Source organism: Camelina sativa, chromosome 11, assembly GCF_030686135.1.
Source record: "Camelina sativa cultivar CO46 ecotype springtype chromosome 11, ASM3068613v1".
In the NCBI taxonomy this organism is placed as follows: domain Eukaryota; kingdom Viridiplantae; phylum Streptophyta; class Magnoliopsida; order Brassicales; family Brassicaceae; genus Camelina; species Camelina sativa.
In genome coordinates, this window is record NC_141890.1 from 16,087,103 (window position 1) to 16,108,643 (window position 21,541).

Sequence of the window (21,541 nt, forward strand, 5' to 3'; positions counted from 1 at the left end):
GCAGCTACTTACGCAGGATTAATCAACCCTGAAGTTAACCCCAATGATCTGGGCATGGGCGATGAAGTTGTTAGGAGGGACATAATCCCACCAAAGTCCCGCCGGCCATGTGGTAGGCCAATTAAGACTAGAATTCCATCTGTTGGTGAATATCCGGTAAGAATGGGCAAAGCTTCATCTATTTATTCACCTGTTTCTCATGCGAGTAATCATGTATTAATTTGTATTTTTTTTTCCGCAGAAACCTTCAACTGGCACTGTGAGAGTTAATAGGTGTTCAATATGCAAGCAGACAGGACACAACAGGAGTAGGTGTAGCAATCCTATTTGATGGTGTTGCATTTTTTTGTGAATAAAGTTAGGTTTTGAGGGCTATGAGTGATTTTTTTGGTCCTTCTTAACCAGACTCTTACTTTTGCTCACTTTTAATTGACATCTATTTTGCCTTTAAGGCTGCGGTAAACGCTATGAGTTAGGTATGTGTTGAGTAGCAATTTTTTGGTCCCTTCCAGGTAAGTGCTGGCTGAGTGACGTCGGAAATATTAGGATCTCTTTTCATATTTGTTTGTCATATCCATATGGCTTACTTCCTGCGGTTATTGTAAACGTTATGAGTTATGAAACGTTCCACTATATATCTCTTTTGTCTTCTTTATATTATTACATATCTCGCATAGTACCATCCATATGGATACCTAATTGTGGACAGCCCAAGGTTATCAAAAGATTACACATCATAATCCCACACAGAACCTCGAATTACCATATAGGACAGCCTATCCATGTGAATACTACACTATAACAACCCTAAAAAAGATTATTTCCACTCTAAAATACCCACCTATAACAAAAATAACAACGTTTCGTTTAACCATGTGGACACACCCTTGTGGATACCAATAGCGACATGGCCAAAAAATCGATGGTCAACTTTTATCATCCCTGCTTATAGTGGATTGCTCGTTCAACAATGGACAGCAATAGCTGTTACTCTAAACTTCGAATTACCATCTATAGGCGGACTAGGTTTCTAGCAAAGTCCATCCATGAGGATACCCCAAGCTAACAACCCCAATAAATACGATCGTGGACATCATCATATACATTACAATCAATCCACATAGACAGCAATATTTAACGATTTAAAAACATTTCTCAAATCACATTTGTTGCCTGCTTATACTGGATTTCTCGTTAAATAATGGATACCATTACCTGGTCTTCTTATTTTACAAGTTTTAAATCCTCAATTTAGGGTTCTACCCACTATAAGATAATGTTTATCCATACATAGCAAATTCATACTAGATTAGCATATTTTTCATTACGGAAAAAAAGATCTTAGCACATCTTAAAAAGGGTGTGTCACTACAGTAGTTTGGGAGAATTAGAATGCAAAATACAAAAAACTACTAAAAGCAATATTGGTTACAATTCTAAGACAAAAGCATTATATCTCTAGATAGAAAGAAGAAGATACACTCGATACACCTCTCCCCATTGAATTCCCGCAGCGCCTCGTGTTCAAAACAGCACATTGGCACATCTCCAAAATGCCAAGTATTAGCATACGTCCCCCATCGCTTTGGCCGCATTTTGTGGATGTGGTACATTAGAGAGTCAGCCAGCCTATCAACATCACCAAATCGAGACTTCTTCTTGTAGTTCCAGTAAAAATCCATATTCGATGTCCCTTCGCAGCTCTTCAGCATTATCCACAACAACTCAGCAACTGGGTACACATGTTTAATGCTACTCACCACTGCAATTGCCTCTTTCAAATCACAACATTGAAAAGCTAAGAATAAATTTTCCACATACAAAGCATAAGGATTCTTGGCGTATAAACACATCCCAAAAAAGTCATTGTACACAAAATCGGGTCTTGACCAACTAACAAAATTGTAATTGCGATCCAGCCTAACAGAGGGAAGTGTTTCCAACGAGTGAACTGCTACTCTACCTGCACGCCCTGCGACAAACCAGTTTCCCAAATGTTTGATGCCATCCTGAGCTACCAAACTCACAATTTTCGCCAGAATTGGTGCTGGGATGTAAAGATCTTTACGTGTAGGAAACTGTAAAAGCGTTAACAAGTAGATTCAACATATCTACCAGATCTATTACACAAAAACTACAATAAACAAAGTCTAAAAACAACAAAAACGAACCTCAGGATTCAGTCGAACAAGAGGTTTGGTGATAGGTTCTTCAGCTGGTTCGCGGTCACTCATACGTGTCCGAGCACTATGAGGACGAGGGAAATGTCTTCGTGGTAGTATTCGACCATGACCGCATTTACCATGAGAGCAGTTCTCACAAATGATTTTGTATGTAGGAACCATTTTCAGCTATTTTCTATTTTCTATCACATACAAACTAGGTTTATATAGAATCAGTCTACAAAAGATAACTCCCAAAATACCCCCAAACACTAACAATAATGGCCTTCATCAATACATAACCACGTGGACATATCCACGGAAACATAACTCATACGAATCCATGTGGATACCAAATAATGTTCAACTACTCATCTTATAAAGGATTTTCTTATTAGATTGTAGAATACACACCCAATTGTTGAACACTATATATTTACAATCAATTGCTAAAATACCCTCAACATACTCTACAACATCCTTAATCCTCTACAACTCTAGATGAAAATGGCTACTAACCTTTCATTTTTTGTTAAATAATTTTCGATAGAACATCTACTTAGGTCTTAGATGTTAGGGAACTACTTTTGCCTAATTTGGGTATACGTTTAAAGCTATACGTTATGGATTGCTTTGTTTTCAATATTGACGTATTACTTGTCTTACGGTTCATGATTCTATTTAACCATTCAACATTTATGTTTTACAATTTAGAGTTAGTGGGTAATACAATCTTCGGTTTATGGTTTAGTTTTCGGGTTTAGAGTTTAGTTTTAGGGTTTAGGGTTTACGGTTTCAGATTTTGGGTTTAGGGTTTAGGGTTTAGGATTTAGGATTTAGGGTATAAAAATTAGGGTTTTAGGATTTAGGGTTTAGGGTTTATGGTTTAGGGTTTAGGGTTTAGGGTTTAGGGTTTAGCAGTTTAGTGTTTTTAGTTAATGCAGTTTAGTGTTTTTAGTTAATGCAGTTTAGGGCTTAGTGTCCATTGTTAGGGATCTATTAATCAGTACTTAGGTTTTGACTTTTCTTTACATAATATACAAAAAAAAACTCCTCATGGACATTATTACGTATCCCCTTCCCACACATTTGTGTCCACGAATCAAATTCCTCGACAGGATGGACAAGGAATTATACTTGGACAAATTTACTTCTTGTCCATGTTATTGTCTTTATGTGTTAACCCTAGCAATAACCAGTAGGGTTATAATTTAGAGTTAGTGGGTCATACAGTCTTCGCTTTAGAGTTTAGGTTTTGGGGTTAATTGTTAGTGTAATGGGTTTAGGGTTTAGGTTTTTGGGTTTAGGGTTTAGTGTCTACTGTTTAGGGTTTAGGGTTTAGGGTTTAGGGTTTAGGGTTTAAGATTTAGGCTAAAGTTTTAATGCAGTTTAGGGCTTAGTGTCCATTGTTAAGGATCTATTAATCCATACTTAGGTTTTGACTTTTCTTTATGTAATATACAAAAAAAACTCCTCATGGACAGCATTAGGTATCCCCTGTTCACACATTTTTTTCCAACATCAAATTCCTGGACAGGATGGACAAGGAAATATACTTGGACAGATTTACTTCTTGTCCATGTTATTGTCTTTATGTGTTAACCCTAGCAATAACCATTAGGGTTATCCTCTCTACAATACCCTAAAAGCCGCCGCCTCTCCAATATTGTTTATACGTTTTCTCAACAATAATCCACACTACTGGACAAAACAGATGTAACCTTCCCCTACAGATGTTACCTTCCCCTACTGCTGAAAGAAACCCATAAAAGCAAAGCTGTCACCTACTTTCCCTAATGATGATGTACTATACTTTCCAAACATTTTCAAACAACTAGCGGGAAAAATCCCGCACTCAACGAAATTAAGTAGTTTTTTTTAGTAATATATTACTTTAGGCATTACTCTTCCCCTTCTACATCAAATCATTACCGTACAGTTAATTATTTAACCTTCACTTATTTAGACATCATCTCACCTTCTACTTAACCCGTACATAATTGTGTTTCATATGGAGGTAACATCAACTTACGTTTTTTTCATATGGTCTTTTATTTATATTTTGCTAAACTATTTCAATATCTGTGCAGGTTACGACCACCACCGACATTTACATCCCTGCTCATTTTCTTGCAAAAATTGTAAGCTGTGTTGTTCAAGATGGGGTAAACGCTTTGAAAAATTTGTTAAAGGCTGGCCCTGAATCCAAGGATGCAGTCCGCTCATATGAAACCCTTACAACAGTTAGTCTAGATAAATCAGAACATTTCATCTGGTGGACCATGCCTCAGTCAAGCTACAATGATTTTTTCCAGAAATGCCTTGCCAAACAGAACCCGTACGCTTTGTGGGTTGAGCTTAACAAAGGCTCTGCGTTAGAATTCTTGCTCCATCAATACTATAGGGCGGGCAAATGGGCCCCAGCTTATGCCTTCCCCACAAAAGCAAATCTAACTATCCAAGATAGCCACATCGATCGTCAAAAATTACACCCACCAAAGAGGCAGCCGAGAGTCGGTAGACCTAGATGCCCACGATGCAGAAGACCCTCACACCAACCAAACACATGTCAACAACAGTTCCGTTAGAAAAACCACATCGTTGTACATGTGACATTGTAATCAAAATGAGTGTCCTTTCCATTCTGTAACCTTGTAATGCTTCCAAGGTTTCATTATCACCTTTGCAAAATCAAATCCTAATTAAAAACTTATTTCTGGAATAATTATGCCTACAATTGAGTTATGTGATCCGTAGATACGGCTATATATTTTGTGGATACCATACTATATCCCCTGTCCACACAGTCATTCGTGTGGAAAAAACCAACTTAGCTGTCCAAAAAATCGTGAACCTCAGACAATAACTTCTTCACACACATATTCTCGTAACCATACAACAAACTTTGAGCTCCTATCCACGTAGCCTATATCCACATAGTCAAACTCTGCTGTGCATGTTACGCCTCACACAATAAGAAACTCTTATCCACGAAACATATATGTACTGTGTTGTCTTGATTCAGTGGATATCTTACACATTTGCAACATATCCACGTTGAAAAATAAAAATGGATTGCTAATACTATGACACTAAGCGGTGTATTATAACAAATACTTTAGATCAACATGTCTATATCTAAAAGGTATCGTTACGAGTGACCAAATAACACACTACTGGATTACAAGAGGTTGACCATAGTACCGTAACAAATCTTGTCGACCAAAACAAATAACACATGTGCCCTAAAGAGGTATCATTACGATTGCTCTATATTCATTGAATCGTAACGAATCATTCTATATCCAAATTTATTGTACCCTTTCGATATCTATAAATTCATTGTACCCTTTCGATCATTGTACCCTTTCGATATCTCTACATTCATTGTACCGTTGCCTTCTCTTCATCTTCTTATTCGATCATTTCACCTATAAATATCCAATAAATCTCCTCTCAATCTATTGCATCTTCTTCTTATTCTTCAGTTGTTGCATCTTGTTCTTCGATCATTGCAGCTATGGCCGGAGAGAGTTCTAGAAAACGTGTAAAACACATGTCCGAGTGGGAAGACGAACCAATAGGGGCCAGCATCATGGTCGGAGGGAGTTCTGATAAGCGTCCTTTACGCAATTCCAATTTCGAATGGGAAGAGGAAGCCCTAGAGGCCATGAAAGAAGCGTTTGAGAAGACCAGAGTCACGACTGAGGCGGAGACCACCGAACGATTCACAGAAATTCTTCGTATGATGAAAGATCATATGAAGAAGAAGGAATAGTCTACCGCCCTCGTGCATCAAGTGGAGCTAATCGACGCTCAACTATCCCAACTGAATCAGATCTTGGGTCAACAATTGGTCGACTTCGAGGCAGAGCACAAGAGGTTAGAAGAGATGAGAGAGGTTGCGGAGGGCGATGCAAAAGAGTGTGGTGTTCCTCCTCCTCTTGATTGGTCTAAACTTCAAGTTCGTTTCAACAATTAGCAGCACCACCCAAACTCCTATTTCTTTTTTAATTTTTATCTAATGTAATACCCACATTTCAAACTCCTATGACTATTTTGGATTTAACTATTTCTAATGGATACATATTTCTATTTTATTTCACATTTCTTTATGCCTAATGGATACCTATTTATATATTTATTTTTCATTTCATTCTGTCTCATGAATATCTAATGTCATATCCACAAAAACTTACCATATGGTCAGCTAGTCGTAGACAGTTAATATTCATCGATTAAAACTTAGCATATGGTCAACAATGCCAATCCTACGAAGAATATAATCCTCTCTAACGATTTCTAAACATCCATGTGGATAGAGGTTCCTGAGTAGGTTCGCAATTTTTTCTAATACCAAAGTGTATTTATTTCGCGGGTAAGTTATTATGTATAACCATGTTGATGCATCCACGTGAATACCTATCCACGATTTCAACATGGTTACTACATGCACTTACTCATCATGTTCAAGTTCATACCCATCCACGTGTATACCAATCCCTTTCATCAACATTGATAACCATCCACTTATTCAAGCATGTTACCCATGTTGATGCCTACTAATACAGACCTTTTTCACTCCTACCTCTGGTACACGTATCCTTTACACTATAACATCTATCCACACACATTATCATAAACATGAAACAAACTGTTAGCGTGTATCCACATGGCTACGACCACATGGTCTAAATTTGCTGTCCATGTTAAGCCTCAAAACAAGGATTACTATTAGACATAATTAACTATAATCAAACGTTAGAAGTAACACGTCTCAAAATAAAAGCTTACAGTTTTCATTATGAGTTAAACATATAAAAATAAAAGCACAAAAAATAACTTAAGACACGATACACATAATCTACATTTAACTACACAGACCAGACCGAACCCAAATGACCTTTACTCGTTCTGTGATGTATAGAGAGGGGCAACTAATTTAGTGTAGTCGTCCATTGCATATTGAGCCCTGAATTCATCAACAATGTCGTTTGTGATGGCCGCCATTTGTTCTGCTCCATTGTCATTCGCAAGAAGCTCAAGAAACTTCCTTGCTACCGGGCCCCAATCACCGCAACGCTTGTTCACATAAATGCCTTCGTATCTAACCCATCTAAACTTTTCAACTGCATTCTCTTGTGACATGGGTGCCCAAAATTTGTGAATGATGAACGGTAACATCTCCACAACAGGAGCGACGAACTGCTAAACCTTTCTCTTATCATACAAATCCACATTTGGATCAACGACGTAAACGCACCAATTTGGTAGGCTTATGGCGAGTCCTACCAAATGCTCGTTCTTCCAAATCATGGGCATATATATAGTGTCAATATTCACAAAACAGTCGGAAGGACTACCGGGAAAATATCGGTCCAATAATCCTTTCCACTGCACTCTTGTCTTCTTCTTCGCAACTGAAAAACTTTTGTACTTCTGCAAGAGGTAGTTCCCAAGCCAAGGTGAGGCAAACGTCGAAAGCTCCTGCTCGAGGACATATCTATGTCTTTGTCTTAAGAAAGACACTAAAACCTCAATATGCTGTTTAAGAAAAAAAAAAACAAGATGTAAATCATACCAATCCAGTTGTTTTACAGACAAATCTTTATAAATAGAGCAGGAATTACCAATGTAGAGACCCATTTCTGTGGTTCACCAAGTTCCAGTAAAAAGTGGTTGTCAATGAGGTGACCGCAACGTGTCAGGTGTTCCCTACAAGGCATTGTCTAATTAGTAAACATCATACAATAGTATATATTAGAACATCATAAAAAACATTCAATGAAAGACAGGAATTACATGTTAGGTGCTTCATTCAGCGTTCTCTCAAAGCATTTAAACAGAGTGGTGTACAGATGAGGTAATAAATCATGCCCATTAGAAGGAGAGTAAGGAGCCTTCTTCAACAACTCAGCAACAAGGTTTTGTTCCGCTTCGGTCAAAATAGCAAGCTTTCGCTCCTGTGGCGGAGAAGAATCACTTACATCTAAAATATATTCAGGATCAACTTCTCCCTCCTGTAAGATTATATATCATAAGTTAATATACATCATCCGCTAACAATAAGGATTCAGAGATATATGCCCACAATTTCTACCTCCGCTTCATCGCTGGACGAGTCTTCAACTCCTTCAAGCTTAGTCAATGGAACTTCCTCATTATTGCCTCCCTAAAAAAACAATCTCAAACAACATTAGCTCACCCACATACACATCCACATGTACAGCGCTAAACATACATAATATACCTCATTATGGTCAAGGTTTTCTGACGCTAGGCTCCTTATGGTCTCTGAGGCTACCCTCACCTAATTGTTTTGATGTTTTTGCAATTAACACCCATAATAGTTACAATATAAACATTATAATATAGAATTATTTAGATCAATCTACCGAAAAAAAGTTTATCAAAAAATATTAATCACCTTATCTTCAACAAACTCCCCTTCAACGTCTGATTCAACTCTTACCTGTCCACGATTCCATATCCATGTGTACAGTAAAAATGTTTTTATTATGATATCCAAACAATCGTTTTCAAAGTTTAATTCTATGAGACAACGTTCTTTCATATACAACGCTGAATCCTATACCTCATCGCATATATTATCTGCGGCTAGGCTCATTATAGTCTTTGAGGCTTCGATTACCTAAAGGGTTTAGAACAGATAAAAACATAAATTTAACGGCGTATAACAAAACCCAATTATAAGGTAACCTAAAGATAACTAAACCCAAATATAAGATTCCTTAAGACGGTTTATCAACTTCTCTTGACAAATATTTTGTGCGCCTTCTGGTGCCCCATGACCCTGTCCACAAAATCGTATCCATATGTTCAGTCAAATTAATTCAATTGTCCAACTACTGAACCTACTCTAATTTACATATGGACAACCGTAACTATACCCAAACATAAGGATAAATCATCACAATCAAAGGTTAATACAAGCTTAAGTTTAAAATAAAGTTCACCAATCTCTGGTTCATACTCTGACGCATTTTTGACTGTCCACCAATTAGTAACCACATATTCCGTGTTATAATTTCATGCTTTAAATTGCCATCTTAGTCCCACCACGCTGACTCAACATATTAAAAGGATTTATAGGACTACCAATCACCTTTTCTATACCACTTTCGTGTTCAACGGCTTGTCCACCTTTTATCTGTCCACAAATTGGTATCCATATGTTCAGTAACATTAAAAGAATGCTAGAACTTGACATCTTTTTCTCATATCAATGTGTACAAACATGACGAGAACTAAAAAAATAAAAATGTTTTTATCCTTTAATGACTAGTTTTCACCTTCTCATGCCCAATTTCAACTTCTGCTGCCCCTTGAACCTATCCACAAAATAATATCCATAGGTTCAGTAACATTAAATCAATGCCACAACATGTCATCTTTTACTCATATTCATGTTTACAAACATAATTCTATGACCACAAAAGGATTACTCAAAAAAATACAACACTTGTTTAAAAACTACTTATCACCTTATCATCACCAAAATCTTGTTCACCGACTGGTAACCCTTGAACCCGTCCACAAATCTATATCCATGTGTTCAATATCATGAGATAACTAAACCAAAATATAAGATTTCTTAAGACGGTTTATCACCTTCTCTTGACAAATATATTGTGCGCCGTCTGGTGACCCATGTCCCTGTCCACAAATTCGAATCCATAAGTTCTGCCCAAATTAATTCAATTGCCCAACTGCTGAACCTACTCTAATTTATATATGGACAACCCTAACTATACCCAAACATAAGGATAAAACATCACAATCAAAGGTTACTACAAGCTTAAGTTTAAAATAATGTTCACCAATCTCTGGTTCATAGACTGATGCATTTTTTTACTGTCCACGAATTAGTAACCACATATTCCGTGTTATAATTTCATGGTTTAAATTGCAATCTTAGTCCCTTGTCCATGAATACAAACAGAATTAAGTGAACCCACCACGCTGACTCAACATATTAAAAGGATTTTATAGGACTACCAATCACCTTTTCTTGACCACTTTCGTGTTCAACGACTGTTGCCCCTTTTATCTGTCCACAAATTGGTATCCATATGTTCAGTTACATTAAACGAATTATATAACTTGTTATCTTTTTCTCATATCCATGTGTACAAATATAAATTTAATGAGAAAAATAGTTCTCACCTTATCATGGCCAGTTTCAACTTCTATTGCCCCTTGTACCTATCCAAAAAATAATATCCATAGGTTCAGTCACATGAAATCAATGCTACAACATGTCATCTTTTACTCATATCCATGTTTACAAAAGGATTACTCAAAAAAATACAACACTTGTATAAGAACTACAAACCACCTTATCATCACCAAAATCTTGATCACCGACTGGTAAGCCTTGCACCTGTCCACAAATCGGTATCCATGTGTTCAATATCAAATGATCTAAGTTTCTCTATAATGGTTTCTCTGCTTACAGTGATTATAAGTTTGCTTTTAGTGTCATATATTGGATTGTCAACCGAACAAAAACCACTTACCATTTCTGAAGAAGGACTCCATTCTACTGGACTCTATTTGTATGTAAGTAATTCAACCAGATTGATCAATATACATACATTGAAATTTTAATAAAGTTTGAAATTTCCACAAACCACTTACCATTTATGGCGAAGGAGTCCTTAAAACAGACATCATATCAACGGGAACAATGTCTCCCTGTTCAGTCAATGAGAGTCAATGGGGAATTTTAGCAATTTAAAGTCTTCTAACAATGTCTCCCTGTAACAAATTCATATGTCGCCCACCTGAAACTCTTCTTTCGTCTCACCGTCTTTGTATTCTACAACTCTCTCTCCAGCACAGTTGCTATCCTTTGTAAAGTCACAATCGCTCTCAACCTGCTATTACAGATCTATGTCAGCTAACACCATACTTGATTTTTCCATAACAAAACTAACAAGAATTAACCTTATTATCAATAGCTCGCAAATCACTCTCATCATTCCCAACCACCTTCGATGCATAACATTTTTGCAAATGACTTCCCGTCTGCTTTGAAAACCAACTGTGTATGAGACATACAATTCCTCTAAACCAAACCAAAATAAAAAGGCATAACTATAAACAAACCTCAATGCCCTTTACAGTCAGTACAGGAGAAACTTCTTTGTTCAACTTTTCCACAAATTCATTCTAACGAAATGAAATAAACAGTAAGTTTATGAGCAAATCAAATCAGATAATACATACTATGGGAAATGGTTATTAACCCCTTCCGAAAATTCAGCAACATATTGACGCCAATTGTGACCACCTTCCAGAATATCCTCACCACTTATGTCGACCTCAGATGTGATAACATCATGTGCCCCATCATTGGCGTTCGACGTTGAATCAGCCACATTATCAACACCAACGCCATCAAGTGCTACCCCTTCAATGAGATATCCTCGCTAGCAGAGACACTGTCACTTTGCTTTTGTCTGGAGTCACTAACACTTTTCTTATTGATCTGGGAAACTTGCCGAAATTTATTTTTCAACAATCTTCTCTTTCTAAGCCCTTTTAACCTACCTTTCATTTTCTTATAATGCCCCTCTAACTTTTTGAACTTCACTTCATATTCAGACCTAAGATCAACTAACTGCTTCTCGAACCAACACTTAAGTTCAAATAACTCATTACCTTCAACGACGGCCCCCAATGTAGGAAGTTTCTTTTTTTTAAAAACTCCCTCGTCTAACGCTAAGTCTTTGCGACTTAGATCCTTGGCGGCAGACAATGTGCTTTGTGTGTACAAAATTATATTTATTCTCTTTGATGATGATTAAAGGCAATGACATATCCCCTCCTGTCCACTCATTTTTCGAGAAAACGTGTCCTCTTTCTATCTGTGCCACCATATACATTATCTTCCTGTCTTTAACTTCATCATCCCACTCTCCCCAGCCCTCTTCGGTTGGATCAACAACACGATACGAATTAACAACCAACTATGGATACCGATATGTTAGTCATTATACTATCCACGTGGTCAGAGTTGAAAATTAAAAACTAACGGTTCCAAAAAAAATAGCCAAATCAAAACACTTACATTGTCAGCTCTTTCTGTGACATGAATGTCTCTCAAATTAAGGTTGTTTTTGGCAAACTATAATGAATCCCATTCCAATATGGTCCTCCTATCATTATCCCCTGGTATGTTCTCCAGCAGCCCAAATATGTTGCTATAGGCAAGTAACTGTAGTGACAAGGGAAAACCGGCCAAACGGATAGTCTTCTGTTGCAATTTCTTGGTGAATGTAGCAAGCATGTCCTTGCATTAATAATGACCTCTCAATTTCTTGTTCACATGTGTAATTTGCAACCTACTCTCTGGCCTCATCGAAGCTATTGTCTTCAAGAAAGATTCTCGCCCCCAAGGAAAAGCTAGGAATGCATCTACGTCTTCAAGCATCTCCACATACTTGAAAGTCGGAAGATGTGTCTGATTTTTGGCTATTAGGACACCATCAATAATTAGAAGAAGTGCAAGCCAAAGTTTCTTGTTCCCATCTTTGACTAATAGGTCTTCGAAGACTTTACTAACATCCGCCAATGTTTTCTTCTGATCTCCTCCAATCAACTCATCCCATAAAATTTTCTCCTCAGGTTCAGGAACATGGTCGTAATCTGGGTCGTATTATTCAGGGATCTCACGGCAATCCAAACCAGTCACAGCACCAAACTCAACCAATGAAAACCTAAGTGGCTGTCCACTGAACACTGTCCACAATTCATACTTTTGTTTGGATATTACCTGTCTACATAGTAGAGCGTGAAGTAACTTGCAAGATATTGGACACTCAGCAACCCGTAAACTAAACAAGGATCCCAATGGTGAATCCAAAATCCGATCCATTTCAGGTGTCCCTTTCAGCTCATTGCGGATTACATTGAGAATGTCGGGCTTTGAGTAGATGTTTAGCCTCGCATCTGGGTAGCGGTCGGTGGCAAATAAACGTGGGGGAAGTCGAATATCCCACTCCGAATTACTCTTCTCCGCCGTTTCTACAATAGTTTTGGTTGGTGACGAAGGTTTTTCAATTGATGGAGGTCTGAAAAAACTAGTAATACGGCGATTACCTGTCATCGGAATAGATGCACGAACACTGACGAAACGGTAAACGAGAAGAACAAAAGAGACCGGTAGATTGGCGGCGGCGGATCTAGGTTTCCAAAGATCGACAGCGACATGAAGGATTTTCCCCAGAGATCGATGGCGGCGGATCTAGGTTTCCGAAGTGACGAAAGACGATAAAACACTTTTTACTTCTTGGTGAAAAAAATTATGGAACCCAATAATAATTCAGTTAAAAAACGAGAAATTTTTTTAACTCCTCTACAACAAAAACGCTGTCGCTTTAAGTTCTGGTTACGATTTCACTCTCTAGTTACAGGGTATGTTTGTAATCTCACAAACCAAAAGTGCCCTATGGACAAAAAGTGTGTCATTTGCACAACTTTCTTACAAAAGTGTGCCAGATTGCTAATCTCCCTAAAAATTATTGCATAAAATTTTTAAAATCTAGTAACTCTAAGACAAAATATCACCAAAGGTAGCATTTTTAAAAACTAAACAACGAAGCTCGTGGAAATCAAAAATTAACAAAGCTATGGTTAAAGATATCATCAAAGGTAGCATTATCATGATGTTCAGACTGTCATGATCAATCCAGATTTTGCTCGATCGTGTTCTTGTTTCTTCAGTATGTGGCAGTAGTTAAGCTGGCATAAGAGATCACATAACAAAAGAACAATCAATATCTGTATTAATTCTTGATGAGAAGAGAGAAACAAAAGAACTAACTAATTCCTTGATGACAAGAAGCTTTTTCCAATGCAATTGATTCCCCCATGTGAAAAGGGTCGACCACCAACATTGTCCAAGTGTTGATATCCTACATGCTTGTCACCAAGGCTGTTGATTGGAGAGGGAAACAAAAAAGCACAAGAAAACTTTTCGGAATGTGTATCTAGTAAATCAAAACCAAAAACTACATGAACAATGATAGAGCTAGCTAAGGTTAACAAACAGGAAAAAACCAAAAGCTATCTTTTTGCAAACAAATCAAGAATACCAAAAACACACATTCCTTTGTTTCAACCAATAAACACTCTCTCTACATCTATTTCCCGGAGATGGGTGTCACAATGATCACTCTTTCCTCTAAGTATGGCGTTCCCGTAAGAAAGTCCTAATCAAACAACTTGATAATTATCTCAAGAAGCTCTAACATCGAAATAACTTTGAGCGATGTGCATTACATACCAGAGTTGCTAAACAACTAAAAAAAAAACAAGCATTGCAGCAGCATCGTTTACATTACATGTAACAACACAAGAATACCAGGTAGATAAACTAGAAGAGCAAGCAAAATCATATGTGGGTGATATTGACAGACAACCAAAAGCAGTATTATGATTAGAATCACTAGGAATAAGTCGTTATCTACACCTAATAATCATCGAGATCAACTGTGGAATTACCTTCATAAATGTAATCTCCCAGGAGCCAAGAACCATATGATTGCGTAAACCATTGAAGTTCTCAAAACATATCAATTTTTATAGATTAAGCATCTGTTGGTGGCATAAAAAGCATAATTCAAGAGAAGCAGAGCAATAAAACAGAAAACAGAGAGAGGTAAGAGAATAAAACAGAGACTTTGATCACATACTACAAACAGATTACCCTATTTACTATCATGCCTATGAACACAGATAGAAACAGATTTTGAGAAACCCTAATTTTCAAAAATCAAAGAACCCTAATTTCTATACCCTTACTAAACAAGAATTCAAAGGATCATAGAAAATAAATTATATGTATAATAGAGATATGTCGTTCCAATTGGTTAATCAAAATCTCTGATTTCTGATTGATTAATCAAAATCTCTGATTTCCGATTGATTGATCAAAACCTCTGATTGCCAGGTTTCGATTTTGTCAAAAAAAATTCTTCGTTTTTTTTTCATTTGTGCTAATGATCACATTTTCAACTTCCACATACCTATTATGATCATCTCATTTCAAAACTGTTATTTGCTATGACTCATCTTGGTTTACATCAATATTTTTGGTATTGTTGTTACCAATATTGATATATCATGGTTTTTACGGTTTTTAACCATGATATAAATGTGCTTTTGGAGTCTTTTGATTTGTTTTTTAGGTTGTTTTTGACTCTTTGTAGGATTAGGTACCTATTGACACGAATGGAGCATAATGGAGCAAAATAAGAGGATTTGGAGCACATTCTACCATTGAGGCTAAGATGTGAAGTTTGGATACGAGTTTAGAGAGTTGCATCGACCGATATAGGTGTTGGCATCGATCGATGCATTGTTCACTTGAAGAAAAGTCAGAGTTTCTCAAGTTCTGAAGTTTTGCAAAGCTGCCCCAAAGTTTTCCCTAATTGCATTATTAAGTCCTTGACGTGTTTTAAGAGATATAAATAGGATTTCAGGGCTTTAGAAACCCTTATGTTTTATTTTCTGCAAACTTTTGAGAGAGAGACACATAGAGCTTTTCGAGAGACAAGTCAGAACTCAACCCTTTTGAGAGAGATTTCAAACTCCCTTACTTCTCTATTCTATTTCTTAATGCAATTCCATATAAATTTCTAAAACTTTAATTCTGTTTTTGTATTGCAATTTAAATACATTAGTATAATTGAAAGATTATTAAATTTATTGTTTGCATCTAGAGTTTCTGTGGTTCGACCCCTAGAGTATTATAACTGCAAAGTTGTCAGTACCATTAGAGTATATTTGAGCATATCAAAGATGATTTAAACGGAATATCTTTGGATGATTAAATCAAGAAAACTACCCATTCTGATATCTTCCACCGAGTTAATTGGGATGCAAAAAAGGTAACCTAAGCTCCATATTTGTGGCGATTTTGTCCACTAATATGGTCTTTTCGGCACCCGCAACTAGACATATTCTACGTCGTCTAACAAGTTTGCATTCATATGCACGATCCAAGTGAAGCACAATTTTTCTAATTGAGTTTACAATTTTTTTTGTAAAAAACAATTTTCTTGTCATCTAACATGGTGCTATCTTTTTTCAAAAAATAAAAATAAATAAATAAATAAATAAACAAAAAAAAACATGGTGCTATATGACATATGCATAATGAAACTTAGTCATTGTCAAGAAATATGAATAATCCAGGAAATTTGGAGTTCACATAATTTTTCTACCGCATAACCTGGAGATATTTGGAGTTCACATAATTTTTTTATCCGCATAACCTGGAGAGTAAGACGTGTAACTTGCAGACCAAGTATTGTGAGCTATCAAAAAGTTTGTCTTTATCGTAAACTAGTACGAACTTTGGACTACGTCCGAGAAAAATATTAAGTTTGATAAACTTTTATTTTTAGTTAGGTGTGATAAAATGATAATTAAAAAATGAATAAATATTAGCATAATCTAAAAATTTAAATAGAAAAGAAACTGAGTTAATTGGCGTTAAATAAAAAATAAATTAGTTATCTTATTATAGAAAGCATGATGTTGAAGTTATTCATTAAAAAGATCGTGACATGTGTCAATTGTATCATTCAGATGTTGACACATGTCAATTTTAAATTTATTAAATTTTAAAATATTAAAATGTAAAAAATTAAATTCTACCATAAAAAGTTTATATAAAAGTAAAATAGAGAAAACAAAACCTAGATCATTATAAAGAAATTATGAATATATACATAAAGAAAAAGATTGTTGAAGTAAAAAAAATAGATCGACTCATTTTATTTTCACCAATCAAATAATTTATTCAAAAAGATTTCAAACACCCGCAAACCAAAACTGTGCGTTTTGGGAGAGGGTGTCGATCGACACCAAGGTGGTGTCGGTCGACACCAAGGTGGTGTCGGTCGACACCACTTATTTTTGGTTCGACCATATTAACTTAATTGTCGATTTTGGTCGGTTTTGTTTAGGAAAAAACATTGAACCGAGATATTAAAGTGAGAAAACGGCATAGGTCGTGTTTTTGTTGTTGTCTCGCCGTTTTTGAGAGAAAAAGAGAGAAACAAGTGTTCTTGAGATTTTGGGTGAGATTGAGAGATTTCTTGGCTGTTCTTGGGAGATTTGAAGCTAGGAAGGACCTAGAAGCTTGCTAGGAAGGTTGGATTCGTTGATGTTGGTCAGAATCTTCCTACAGAGAGGTGAGTGCATGACCATGGCTGATCTAAGCCTGTGATTCCTTGATCTTGCTTGTTTGTTGTTGTGTTTGTGTGTTTTTCTTGCTGGGATTGATTGCTACAGGTTCCTACGGATGTATATGGCTTTGGTTTTGAGTATTGGACGATTTGGTGGAGTTTGGGAGCGAGATTCGACTCTCGGCTTCGTGAGGATCGTGGTTGCAGAGGTAGTGTCGATCGACACAAATTGGTGTCGGTCGACACCAGTGAAGCGGCATCAATCGAAACTGTGGGATAGTGTCGGTCGACACCAAGAGCCAGTGTCGGTCGACACTTGGCTGGTGTCGGTCGACACTTGGCTGGTGTCGATCGACACTTCGCTGGAGTCGGTCGACACTTGGCTGGTGTCGGTCGACACTTGGCTGGTGTCGGTCGACACCTCCCTTCCAGCGAGATGTTGTTTATTATTATTATTATTCTTATTATTATTATTTATTATTATTATTATTATTATTATAAAAAAAAACGGGTCGGGTCGTTTCAGTTTGGTATCAGAACCCTTACAGCTCTAGGTTTGGGTTTACTAGGCTTTGTGTTGTATATGTTTGGGATTTGCATGCTTTGATTGATTATGTGAGTTAGTCAATTATGTGTGGCATGGAGTCCTAGAACATCCTCTTCGAGCCTACTGTGTGATTCCACAGTGAGTATATGATTTTGTGTTAGTATAAACTGTTTGCTTAGTCTTCTGTTCATGGTAGTGCAGATGGCTAGAGATGGTGCTGTTGCTGGTCATGGAAGCGGACGTGGTACCGGCTCAGGCTCAGGTAGTGCCACCAGTGGTGGCAGAGGAGAGGCAGCCAGTGGCTGCGGATGAAGGAACACATGGACGTCGAGACGGTGCGGTTTTCGGGTGGTACAGATCCTACTGCTGCAGATGCGTGGAGGACGAGTGTGGAACGTAACTTCCTGACTCTGAGATGTCCTGAGGAGTTGTGGGTGGACATAGGGGTCCACCACTTGGTTGGTGATTCTCAGGCGTGGTGGAGATCAGTGGCTGCTAGGAGAGTGCAGAGGGAGATGACTAGGGCTGACTTCGTGGGGAAGTTCAACCGCAAGTACTTTCCGAGAGAGACATTGGACCGGTTGGAGGTGCAGTTTCTTCAGTTATCTCAGGGGACGCGGTCAGTGCGGTGTTAGAATTGCGGAATGTAATAGGTAGAATAAGAGGATAAGAGGGTAACTCGGTAGAGAAAAGATTGAATGAACAAAAAGACTTAATTAGTATTTCTCAAATGTTTTTACATAGTCTAATATAGTAGAACAATGGGCATATAGCCGTTAGAAGTGATGGTTAGATGAAAGAGACATTATGCAACTTGTCATGAACTCGCACAAGGTGAAAGCGACCCGTCCTTCCCTTTGTTTGACTCGCACAGCTCGCACACCAAAGGTAAACACATAATTCTTCTTCTTCCTTGGCTAGCACTACAATAAAACAAGTGATTTACGACTGCACTATTAATCACTACATAGTCGCTAAATCATACATAACGACTAAGTTACGACTAATAACTGTTGTCGTAAATCGGCAGTCGGTAAGGAAATTCAGTTGTAACATAGTCGGTAAATAGCGACTATGTTACGACTATGGCATGTAGTCGTAAACATTGTCATAATTTAGTCGTTACTAGTTACGACTATTGAACAACTATGTTACGATTAATAAAATATTGACAGAAGTTGTTTACGACTAGTTTGAGAATAGTTGTGAGTTCGTCGTTAAATTATACGACTATGTGGCTACTATTTAGCGACTATTTGACGACTATGTTACGACGACTTTATGCCAGATTTAATGACTGGTTTGACGACTATAGTGATTAAAACCATAATTATTTTGTTTTGTTTGATAAATCAAATTTCTAATCAAACAGAAACCTAAAATTCATATTTTTAATAACCAAAAGTTCACCATAATAGTAATTTGTTCACCACATTAACAATTACAAAAAGAGAACCAAAAGTGATCAATCAAAAACTATGATTGAGACATCATCCCAAAGTGACAAGTTCATAATAACCAAAAGAGAATCTAAACCATAATAAGTACTCAAATAAGTAGCCTAAGAAGTAACCTAAGAAGGAGATGTTCTTTGTGTTGGAGAGGCGGTGGATGCATCACTTGATTCAGACTCTTCGAGTTCGACATAGGTCGGACACATCAAACGCATGAACTTTTCCAAGTGCTCTATCTTCTTATGTTGCTCAGCCACAGCTTTGGAGTGTTCTGCTTCACGAGCAGCAATCGTAGCATCACGTTTTGTAGTATAGGCAACATGTTCTTCAATTATACGATGAGATTCCTTCACTTGCTCTTGCAATGCTACAAACGATGACTCTCCTCGTTGATAGCTCTTGCCATTGAGAAGATCCTGAAGATGATCCTTGAGGCTTCCAATTCCAAAAAGATTACCTCGTGAATCCTTCTCAGTGGACTTAGAAAAGAAAAAAATGAAACTGTTAGTTCTGAAAATGAAAGTTATGAAGACTCTTTAAATATAGATTGTGAAATGGTACTTTACCTGAAGAAAGATGGCCGTATAATCTTCTGCTGTGAGCTCCTGAGCTCGTGAAGGATCTAACTCGATCTCAGATATCTTAGCTTGTAAGTTTTTCTCATAAGTTGAGAAGATTTTCTCGGCTTTTCAATCGACATACGTACCATCTGGCCTTGTATGTGTCTCTTTGAAAACCTCACCAAGACTCACCGGTCTCCCAAGTTTCTCTTCCTGGAATGTTACAAAAACAAAAAAAGGTTAAAACATAAGTTAAAGTTACAAAAAAAAAGGTTAAGACATAAGTTAAAGTTACTCACCAAGCCTTGTTTGACTTGTTGATACGATGTTGGCCCAGATAAATGCGAGTGTGGACCGAGACCATTACGGTCTGACATACGAGCATTGGAATAGATTCGACTCCTTTCATGTGCTTCTTCAGTATCCCACTGCGCAACCATTGTTTTCCAGAGTTCACCCTCGATCCATTTAGGTTGCACTCGACTAGTCCTAACGTCACTTAACATGTTCTTCATCAGGCGTTGACATATCTCATAGAAAAAATGTTGCACTGTCCCTGTTATCAATGGATCCCAAGTGTGTGTTTTGTAGGAAAAAGAAAATAGAAGTAAGTTAGTGATAAGCAACAATTAAAACCTATCTATGAATGATATATAACAGAAAACTATACCGCAAACTCAAGGAAGTATTTTTCTCGTCTATCCGGAGGTACACATGACCAATTATAGAATTCACTATCAAATTTGTTTGTAAAAACCTTTGTAATCTTCCGCACCAGTTGACATCACGAGTAAACTTCATAACATAAGAATCAAGTCAGACTTGGGAATGACAAAACAATAAAAGATAGTTCATGACAAACACATATACTTTTCTAATTACTACCAACTGATGAGATACTTGGGAATGACAAAACAATAAACAATAGTTCATGACAAACACATATACTTTTCTAGTTACTACTAACTGATGAGAGACTTGGGAATGACAAAACAATAAACAATAGTTCATGACAAACACATATACTTTTCTAGTTACTACTAACTGATGAGAGACTTGGGAATGACAAAACAATAAACAATAGTTCATGACAAACACATATACTTTTCTAGTTACTACTAACTGATGAGAGACTTGGGACTGACAAAACAATAAACAATAGTTCATGAAAAACATATATACTTTTCTAGTTACTACTAACTGATGAGAGACTTCGGAATGACAAACCAATAAACAATAGTTCATGACAAACACATATACTCGACAAAACACAAATACTCGACAAAAAAATAAACAATAGTTCATGGCAAAACACAAAAGTTCATGACAAAACACATATACTCGACAAAACAATCACAAAACAATCACATATCACTCGACTATGTAACACATGTATGACAAAACACATATACTCAACAAAACAATGACAAAAAAATCACCAAAAATCACATATCACCCGACTATGTTTACTCACCAATTCGTGTTAGGCTTCGGTTCCGGAGAGAGCACGGTGGTAAATTTGTCGCGGTCCGGCACCTTAAGTATGGCGTTAAGAGCCCTCAACGTGTCCTCCCAGAAATCCGACAATACTGGA

The 21,541-nt window shown here is 37.0% G+C and overlaps 1 pseudogene; it reads right to left on the reverse strand.

Annotated features, from left to right (window-relative positions):
• Positions 1-12,315: 12,315 nt before the first annotated feature.
• Positions 12,316-14,729, reverse strand: LOC147934064 (uncharacterized; annotated as a pseudogene).
• Positions 14,730-21,541: the final 6,812 nt, after the last annotated feature.